Source organism: Apodemus sylvaticus, chromosome 7 (assembly GCF_947179515.1).
Source record: "Apodemus sylvaticus chromosome 7, mApoSyl1.1, whole genome shotgun sequence".
Classification (NCBI taxonomy): domain Eukaryota; kingdom Metazoa; phylum Chordata; class Mammalia; order Rodentia; family Muridae; genus Apodemus; species Apodemus sylvaticus.
In genome coordinates this window covers 39,722,163-39,732,279 of record NC_067478.1, presented here as the reverse complement: position 1 = coordinate 39,732,279, position 10,117 = coordinate 39,722,163, and the positions used below count along the sequence as shown (strand labels likewise).

Sequence of the window (10,117 nt, the reverse complement as noted above, 5' to 3'; positions counted from 1 at the left end):
ATTTTATCTGATATTAAAATGGCTACTCCAGCTTGTTTCCTGAGACCATTTGCTTGTAAAATTGTCTTCCAGCCTTTTACTCTAAGGTAGTGTTTGTCTTTGACCCTGAGGTGTGTTTCCTGTAAGCAGCAAAATGTAGGGTCCTGTTTACGTATCCATTCAGTTAGTCTGTGTCTTTTTATTGGGGCATTAAGTCCATTGATGTTAAGAGATATTAAGGAATAGTGATTGTTACTTCCTATCATTTTTGACGTTATTTTTTAAATTTGAATGCTTAACTTCTTTTGGGTTTGATGAAAGGTTACTATCTTGCTTTTTCCAGGGTGAAGTTTCCCTCCTTGTATTGGTGCTGTCCTCCTATTATCCTTTTTAGGGCCGGGTTTGTGGATAGATATTGGGTAAACTTGGTTTTGTCATGAAATATCTTAGTTTCTCCATCTATGGTGATTGAGAGTTTTGCTGGATATAGTAGTTTTGGTTGGCATTTGTGTTCTCTTAGAGTCTGCATGAGATCTGCCCAGGACCTTCTAGCCTTCATAGTCTCAGGTGAAAAGTCTGCTGTGATTCTGATAGGTCTTCCTTTATATGTTACTTGGCCTTTTTCTCTTACTGCCTTTAGTATTCTTTCTTTGTTTAGAACATTTGGTGTTTTGATTATTATGTGACGGGAAGTATTTCTGTTCTGGTCCAGTCTGTTTGGAGTTCTGTAGGCTTCTTGTATATTCATGGGCATCTCTCTCTTTAGGTTAGGGAAGTTTTCTTCCATAATTTTATTGAAGATATTTGCTGGCCCTTTAAGTTGTAAATCTTCACTCTCATCTATGCCTATAATCCTTAGGTTTGGTCTTCTCATTGTGTCCTGGATTTCCTGGATATTTTGGGTTACAAGCTTTTTGCATTTTGCATTTTCTTTAACTGTTGAGTCCATGGTTTCTATGGAATCTTCAGCATCTGAGATTCTTTCTTCTATCTCTTGTATTCTGTTGTTGATATTTGTATCTCTGTCCCCTGATTTCTTCCCAAGGCTTTCTATCTCCAAAGTTGTCTCCCTTTGAGTTTTCTTAGTTGTTTCTACTTCTGATTTTAGATCCTGGATGGTTTTGCTTAGCTCCTTCACTTGCATGTTTGTGTTTTCCTGTAATTCTTTAAGAGATTTTTGTGTTTTCTCATTCATGAGCTCAGCCTGTTGACCAAAGTTCTCCTGTATTTCTTTAAGAGATTTTTGTGTTTCGTCTTTCATGACCTCAGCCTGTTGAGCAAAGTTCTCCTGTATTTCTTTAAGTGTTTTTTGCATTTCCTCCTTGTTGGCTTTTGTATTCTCCTGGATTTCTTTCAATGATTTTTGTGTTTCCCTTGCAAGGGCTTCTACCTTTTGATCCATTGTCTCCTGAATTTCTTTACGTATGACCTCCATGTGTTCCTGTACCAGCATCATGACCAGTGATTTTAAATCCAAATCTTGTTTTACTGGTGTGATGGGGTATCCAGGACATGTTGGTAGAGGAGAATTGGGTTCAGATGTTGCCATATTGCCTTGATTTCTGTTAGTGACGTTCCTGCGTTTGCCTTTTGCCATCTAGATCTCACTGGTGTTAGTTTATCTTGTCAGTGCTGGACTCACCAGTGCAAGCTGCCCCTTCCCAGTTGGCCTCTGGTGCACAGCTTACCTCCTGCACTGCTTGTAGACAGTGTGCTGCTGCCCAGGCTGTTCAGATCCCAAAGCAGGCACCCGAAGGCTCCCGCTGGGGCCCGCTGGATTCACTGGAGCACACTGACTTCTCCCAGCTGGCCGCCCGGAAGCCCAGCTAGCCACTTGCAGGACTTGGAGATGTAATGCTGCCGCCCAGGCTGATCTGGATCCGGAAGCGGAGAGAGTAGAGCTAAGGCCTTCTGCCTGAGGCCTTGCCCCAGATTGTGTCTGTGGAGCAGATGGAGCCCGTGTGCACTCCCAGGGAGTGCTGATGGTGTATGCTACTGTGACCTCCCCTGAGTTCCGCTCACTCCGCTGGGCAGCCGATCTGCCAACCGGGCTATCGCACACAAGGTTAGCCTGGCCGCCCAGTCCCTGAGTCCAGGCAAAAGCCTGGGAGGCCAAGGTCCGAGCAAAGTTCCCCTACGGCTTTGACTGTTAATTGGGTTTGCCAGGTGACTAGGATGGCGGGCGTGTGCGCCCGCGCTCCCTGAAAGCGCCGGGAGAGTCTGCTTTGCTAACAATCACCTGGGCGGGTTGACTCACAGATGGCCCACCAAGCCGCCCAGTTCTTGGGGTCAGTCCTGTGCCTTTTGGGGCCTGGACCCCCTCTTTGTTAGCCTTAGGCTATGCCTGTTACAGGTCTGCCCGCCTGAGCTCTCTGTCGTCCTGCAGGCAAAATGGCGGCGGCGCGCTCGCAGGCCTGGGCAAAAAACCTCCTGGTTGGGTTGGCACCCCGATGGCCCCCCGACCCGCCCAGGGCCTGGGTGCAGGCCAACGCCCGTCGGGCTCAGACCACCGCGGTGTTGGCCTCGGATTATGTTTGTGTACCTCAGTCTGTCCGATTCCTGGAGTACGGAACCAAGATGGATCCTCCTCTCCTGTCTGGTGGGAGGCCGAGTTCTGAAGTGGCCTCCTTGCAGGAAAGGCGCCGCACAACTGCAGCTGCTTGCTGTCCGGCTGGTCAGCGAAGGTCAGTGGTCGTGGGCGCAGGGCCTAACTGGTCCCTGTGACGCCTTGGTTCCACTGCTGATGGCCCTTCAGCTGGAGCAGCCACTGCTGCCGCTGCTGCCGCCGCCGCCGCCGCCCGGGATCTTCAATCCCATGTTCCTTAATGGTTTACGTGGTGTCTTAATTTAAAGTGTGCATTGCTATGACCAAACACTATGATCACAAACAACTTGTAGTGAGAAAAGTCTGTCTCAGGATACAACTCTCTCTTCACACTCAGTTCCAGAGGTAAGTCAGGATAGGAAGAACACAGAGCAAGAACCAGGACTCAGGAGCAGATGCAAAGGCCATGTAAGAGAACTGTTCTCTGGCTTTCTCACCAGAGCTCACTCAGCCTGATTCTTGTAGCACCTAGGACCACCAACATAGGTTTGGCACCACTCACAGCTAGCAGGGTCCCCACACATCCATCATCAATAAAGAAATGGCACCACAGGCTTGCCTTTCGGTTAATCTGGTGGAATAGCTTTCTGAGGGAAAGTCTCCTCTTCCCAAATGACTCTTGTTTGTGAAAAGTTTAAAAAAACCATCCAGAACACATAACTTAGGCCAGGTGGTGGTTGTGCATGCCTTTAATCCCAGCACTTGGGAGGCAGAGGCAGGTGGATTTCTGAGTTTGAGGCCAGCCTGCTCTACAGAGTGAGTTCCAGGACAGCCAGGGTTACATGGAGAAACCCTGTTTCGAAAAAAACAAAAACCAAACCAAACCAAATAAACAACAAAAAAAAACTATTCAGAATACATAACATTAGAAGAGGAGGGGATTCCCCACACCCCATTTTAATTTTTGAAATTATAATTTAGTTATAACATTTTGCTCTTCTCTTTCAGGAGCAGTTATTTAAATTAAGCAAAATACAAGTAACCTGAAAATTCAGGATGCTAGGAATGCAACCTTTCAGGAAGTTAGCATTTCACATGGAATATTTGATGTCTTAGAAATCTTTTCTGTGAATACTTCTGCTAATACTAAGCTTTATGTTCTCTGGCAGCATTATTGATCAAGTGAAAGAATTGTTACATATAAGCAGGGAAACATACAAGAAAGCCACAAGAGTTCACAATCTCAAGGATGTTACAATATGTTTGAAATAGTTGGCCTTATTACAACAGTAATGAAAGTTGGTTATGAAAGTTGGAGTTGTATATAATGAATTTTTAATGTAAATTTGACCTGTGTGTTATATAATATATAACATAAATTTGTCATGTGTGTGTGACTGAGGTGCCTGTCAAGTGGAACATGAAGACATGAGGGTTAAAGAGGGCATGGAATGACAAGATATATCATTCTCCTTTCTTTACAATAGGCTCTCTCACAGAATCTGGAGTTGGGTGACTGCCAGCAACCACTGGAAATTCCTCTGCCCATCCCCCCAGCAATGTAGGATTACAAGTATGAATAGCTCTGTCCAGCTTTTTTGTGTGTGAGGAGAATCCAACTCAGCTCTTCTGCTTTCCTAGCAAGTGCTCTTTCTCAAAAAGCAGTTAACTTCCCTGAAGCTAATCTTATGAAGTTATTTGAAAGGATGTGTGCAAGGATGTGTGTTGTTGTGTGCAAGTCTTTCAAATGGAATCACTATAAATGGCTTGTAAGTATGTGAATGGTAGTTTAACATTTTGATGATACTGTGTACAAGTTTGTGGAAATAATTGGTAAGCAATAAATTACAATTTACGAATGCATATTTATCTTCAGTTTCTATTATTCATAGGCCATGCAGTACACATGTATTTGTAGAGTTGACACAAATTTTAAAAGAATATCCAAATATAACACACGAATGGGTTTTTTCCACACAAGGTTAATGTAAAGGACATGTACTTCAATTTGACTTCATTTATAGGTGGCTAGAAGGATAAATATATCTCAGTGCAATTTTTGTAATCCCATGCAAAACAGGGGTTCTATACATGAGATAATTTCTTGACCACATCTACCAGTGGTGATAGAGTGAATCACTGAGTCAAGTCTGGGACCGGTTACTGCTCTAATTTGTGTCAAAACACTGGTGATTTCAGTAGGGACTAATGTGACAGCAACTCCTTGCCCTTCTTCCTTACTATCCCTATAGTTTAGCACAACTTTTTCTGGGTTCGTTTTTCCTCAAATGTGTATAGTCTTGCTCTGTTTATGAGGCTTCTGGATAACAATGAGTTCAACTCTGTCTTTGCTGCTCACTGTAGCTAGTCACTAGGAGTCCCTTAGCTTTGCCCACCAGATGAGGATAAACTGCTAAGATTTGAATATCTTTAGGGTATATTGTGCCTAAGAAAGGTTCTATACTCTATTCTCTTAAAAGTCTTATCTGCCCAGTGAGTTTGGTGAGAAAGATGCAATAAAGAAAAGAACTCTCTGGAAGAAAGGGGGGCATGCTAGAGGGTTAAGCTATACTCTATGGATACTGTGTTCTCTTATGCAGTATCAGGAACAAGGTAATTAGTGGGAAGAAACCTCCAAGACTCTATGGATAGTCTAGTACAGATCATTGAGCCACTATGGCACTTGGAAAATGGGGAAATATCTGTAGAAGGATAAAGGCAAGGAACTATAAGGAGGAATATCGAGGTGTATGAGGTTGGAGGTGGGGACATGGGGCTCTGAAGGACATACTACTTACAAGCAGGAGGCCCAGATTTGGCAGTGACTAACATGGTGCTAACCCTACTAATACTTCCTACTACAGTGGAGCCAAAGACAGCTAAACCACGAGAGGATGCGGGGGACACTGGCACACTAGTGATGAGCAGAGGCCTTGAGCATAATGAAGAAGTTTCAGGGAAGATACTTGCAGGAAACACATCTCTGAGATTATGAACTTATTCCCCTACAAAGGCAAGACAGGTAAGGCTGTAACAAGTGAAAGACACAAATAGTGACAGCACAGAGGACAGACCCAGCCCTATGCCCAGAGAGGTACTGAGAGAACTGATGTCCAAACACCTACTATGGTTCATTAGTCTTGGGAATAGGTGTAATTCACTAGAACTCCCAAACCCAAGTTCTGCATGTTGGAGGCTGAACCAAGAAATTCCTGAAAGGTGACCAAGGGTTTGCTAGAGCTCAGATCCCACTTCAATCACTACCTAGGTCAGAGGCTCCAAGATGGATGTCGGAACTCTAGTCCCACATGTCAGTCTGAGGTGAAAAACACAAACTACATAAAGTCATGCCTTACTTGGGTTTTTACTGCTGTGAACAGACACTATGACCTATGCAATTCTTATAAATGATAACATTTAGTTGGGGCTAACTTTCAGGTTCAGATATTCAATCTATTATCATCAAGGTGGGAACATGGCAACATCCAGGCAGAAATGGTGCAGGAGGAGTTAAGAGTTCAATATCTTCATCTGAAGGCTGTTAGTAGAATACTGCTTCCAGGCATTTAGGATGAGGGTCTTAAAGACCACACCCACAGTGACACACCTACTCCAATAGGGCCACACCTTGTAATAGTGCTGTTTCCTGGGCCGAGCATGGTCAAGCCATTACAAGTCATATATTAAGGACATGCTGTTTTGACAGAATGAAAAGTCATTCTGACTTTTTAGATACTCTACCCTGTTGAGTGCATGTAAACGAGTGCTTCACAGGGAAGAGAGGAAGTGCTGCTACAAGACCCAAAGAACAAGGGAGAGGACCAGATTCTCCTGCAGCATTGGGCCTACACTGCAAGATATTTACCTACAGGTTCTTGAGAGGAAAGAAAGCTGTTTCCTATCAGATACACTCACTCTAATACAGGATAATACTCAGAAGTGAAAACAACACTTTGTTGCCTCCATGATCCTTAATTATAGCTGTCAACTAACAAGATCTGAGTTCTCCAAGTATGACCCTGATGTTTGATTAGATTAAGTCATCTTGGGAAGACCTGTTTCCTGTAGGTGCAATCATTCTCTTGGATAGGACCACAGGCCATATAAGAGGAAGAAAACTCAGCCGAGGACACTCATTTTTCTTTGCTTCTAGGTTTTGGCTGCAATATCACTTTCCCTTCATTTTCTGCCTCTATCTGCTACTTCTTAATTATGGGCTCCAAATTCAATTTCTATGGCAATGTCAACCTTTTCTTGCTAACGATGTGTCTTAATTAGGGGTTCTTTTGCTATGAAGAGATACCACAACCATAGCAACTCTTATAAACCAAAATATTTAATTGGGGCTGGCTTGCACAGTGTCAGAGGTTTAGTCCATTATCATCATGACAGTAAAAAATGGCAGAATGCAGGAATATGTGCTTGAGAAGGAGCTGAGATTTCTAAGTCAGACAGCAAGCAGGAAGGGAGTGACACACTAGGTCTAGCTTGAGCTCAAGGCCCACCTCTACATTGACATACTTCCTCAGCAATCCCACACCTACTGCAACAAGGCCACACCTCCTAATAATGCCCCTCCCTGTGGGCCATGTACTCAATCACAGGAGTCTATGGGGCCATTCCTTTTGTTTTTTGTTTTGTTTTGTTTTGTTTTTTTCAAGACAGTGCTTCTCTGTATAGCCTTGGCTGTCCTGGAACTCACTCTGTAGACCAGGCTAGCCTTGAACTCAGAAATATACCTACCTCTGCCTCCTAAGTGCTGGGATTAAAGGCATACACCACCACTGCCCAGCTATGGTGCCATTCCTATTCAGACCACTGCAGGATGTTTTTTTGTCAGAGAATTTTATCACAGCTTCTGGGAAAGCAAACCCAACAAATTTTCCAAGGAGTGTTATAACAACAGTCATACACTTGGGTGTTAGCAGTGGCAGAGGAAGGATGGTCTAAGTGTTCTGGGAAATGTAGCCTTAAAATAAAAAAGCCAGAAGCAAAGCACACTCAACCTTGCCACTGATAATTGTTATACATTTGAAAGAGAAAATGCACAGAAACGTCCCATATTTCTTTGTCTTTAATAGTCTTTCCCACTCCCTTAGTCTCCCAAGCACAAGTTGTAAGATGATGGCTCCTAGGGTTGTCTCTCAATGGACCTGCCTAGGAATGCCTTTATCTTACTCAAATTTCATCCTCATTCTTGAGACTTTACATATCCTTTTATGCATGTCTGGGACAATGTGGCTGACTTGTGGCTCAGTCATTCATGCTTACCACAGGTGAAGCAAAGAGTACTCATACAAAGTCTCAACTTTCCTCTGGTTTACCATTAGTTAATGAAAAGCAATGTGACAATTAACTGCATCTTTAAATTCCATGGTTGTATTTCTACTGATAAACTAGATAAATTAAGATTATCTAAGTATTAAAAACTACAGCAAAACTTCTACATAGATTTATGTAATTGGAAGGAATTAGTGTTTTCCCACAGTATCTTCTGTTGTAACGTGTGCTGTTTCTCTGGAGGTACCCGGGAGGACTTGTGGTCTTTCCACTTCAAGGGGGGCCACAGATCGCTTTTGGAAAAATTTCCTTAAGATTGCCAAAACTGGGAATGCATTAACAGGTAGAGTTATGTCAGCTTCATGACAAACAAACAGAGGAAACTGTTAATGGTTGAGGGTTTGTACATATGATCATATTTCTTTTTAAGTAAGTCACTGTAATTAGAATGGTACTGCAGGAGTATCACTGAGTTTAGTGTACAATAATTATATATCAAGTGATGATGTAGATAAAGTCTACTATGTACCACAAGATGTTGTAGGTAAATTAATTCAGGAGGGACAATAGAGAAAGAGGCACAACATAATTATTTATATTGATTTGATGCCAGATAGGCAGCATTCAAATCCAATTTAGAGCATCACTACACAGAGACATTCCTACAATCCCTCTGTGATTACACTGTTCTACCAGTAAACTTGGCATTTCAAAATGACCCACAGGAACCTTGTTGGTGTACAAGATAGGTATATAATGTTAAATCAAAACGAAAAGTACACAACTGCACAAGTGCTCTGTGGTGCTGTGAAATGTGAGGATAGTTCCACTAGACAGGACAGACCAAATTCAGAGCAGAAACTGACTGTTTAGGACAGTGCCCATTGTTTGTTTGTTTTCTTTTCTTTTTTTTCTTTTTTTTCTTTTTTCTTTTTTTTGGCTATCCAGAATATTTTACAGCTTATGGAGAATATATTATATCACTTCAAGTGAGTTTGGAAGGTAAGAATACATTTCCTCTAGTTTTTTATCCCTGGGTTCTATATTAGTTATATCCATGATGCCCTGGCCAAATACCCTGACAGAAATAACCAACAAAAAAAATAGATACTTTGCATTCGATTTCTGAGTCAATATATGAATTTCTAAGTTGTAGAAGGGCTCTGAACCAGTAAACAGATCATTTCTCCAGTGTCTTCAGCCTGTCAGCTTCCTTTCATCCAGTGATTCTGACCAAGTATACACACTGAGAGGCAACTCATGCTTGCATGTCTTCTGTGATGACTCAGACTCCAAGTCATTCTGAATCAAGTTGTCATTTGAGGAAAGTTGGCCAAACTTGTACAAACCCTCAACATGAATTGACGTGAGACATGGCTACACAGGGAATGAGTGTGCACGGGACTGCTTATTGTTTCCTCATCACATTTTTAAATGAAATATTTTATTAATTCTTTGAGAACTCCATATAATGTATTTTGATCCTGTTCATTCCCACCCAACACCCCAAATCCTCCTGGCTGCATTCCTATGTCTAGACTTTTTACCAACTTCAGATGCTTTTCATTTTATCATAATAACCCACCAAGTTCAATTAGGGCTAATAATATATTCATGGGCATGTGTCTATCCTGGAATTTGATCAACCTACCAAGGACAAGACTAGTTTCTACAAATTCTCCTTCCATCAATAGTCCTCTTGGGGCCATTTTATTTATTATTATTATTAGCATTAGTAGTGTTATTATTAATTTATTATTATTATTATTATTATTATTATTATTATTATTATTATCTTTGCCCTTTCTATTGATGATGATGATGACAGTGATGAAAAGGGCTCTAGCCTAGTCTAGTTTAAAATTCACTATGAAAAAAAGAAGAGGGGGACATTGCAGATGTGACTGCTATGTCACATGTGTGTCAGTAGGTGGCAGAAGAGAGAAGCTATGTCTATACTTTTTTTTATTCGATATATTTTTTATTTACATTTCAAATGATTTCCCCTTTTCTAGACCCCCACTTTCCAAAAGTCCCATCAGCCCCCTTCCCTCCCCCGTTTTCCCACCCAACCCTTCCCACTTCCCTGTTCTGGTTTTGCCCTATACTGCTACACTCGGTTTTGATCTATGAACATGTGAATGATTAGTAATCTAACATTTACTGAAAACAGTGAGCCTGAGAGGAGCATGAGTCTAGAGCCCAGCACTGATGCTCAGGCTCAGACAGACTCTGAGAACAGAGAACAAGCTAGAGACTAGCAGAACTCCTTGTGGGAAGGTGGGCCTGGGCAGGAGGGGGTTGGAGATAGAT

At 42.2% G+C, this 10,117-nt stretch overlaps 1 pseudogene; it reads left to right on the top strand.

Annotated features, from left to right (window-relative positions):
- The first annotated feature begins 9,687 nt into the window (after positions 1–9,687).
- Positions 9,688–9,796, top strand: LOC127690418 (uncharacterized; annotated as a pseudogene).
- Positions 9,797–10,117: the final 321 nt, after the last annotated feature.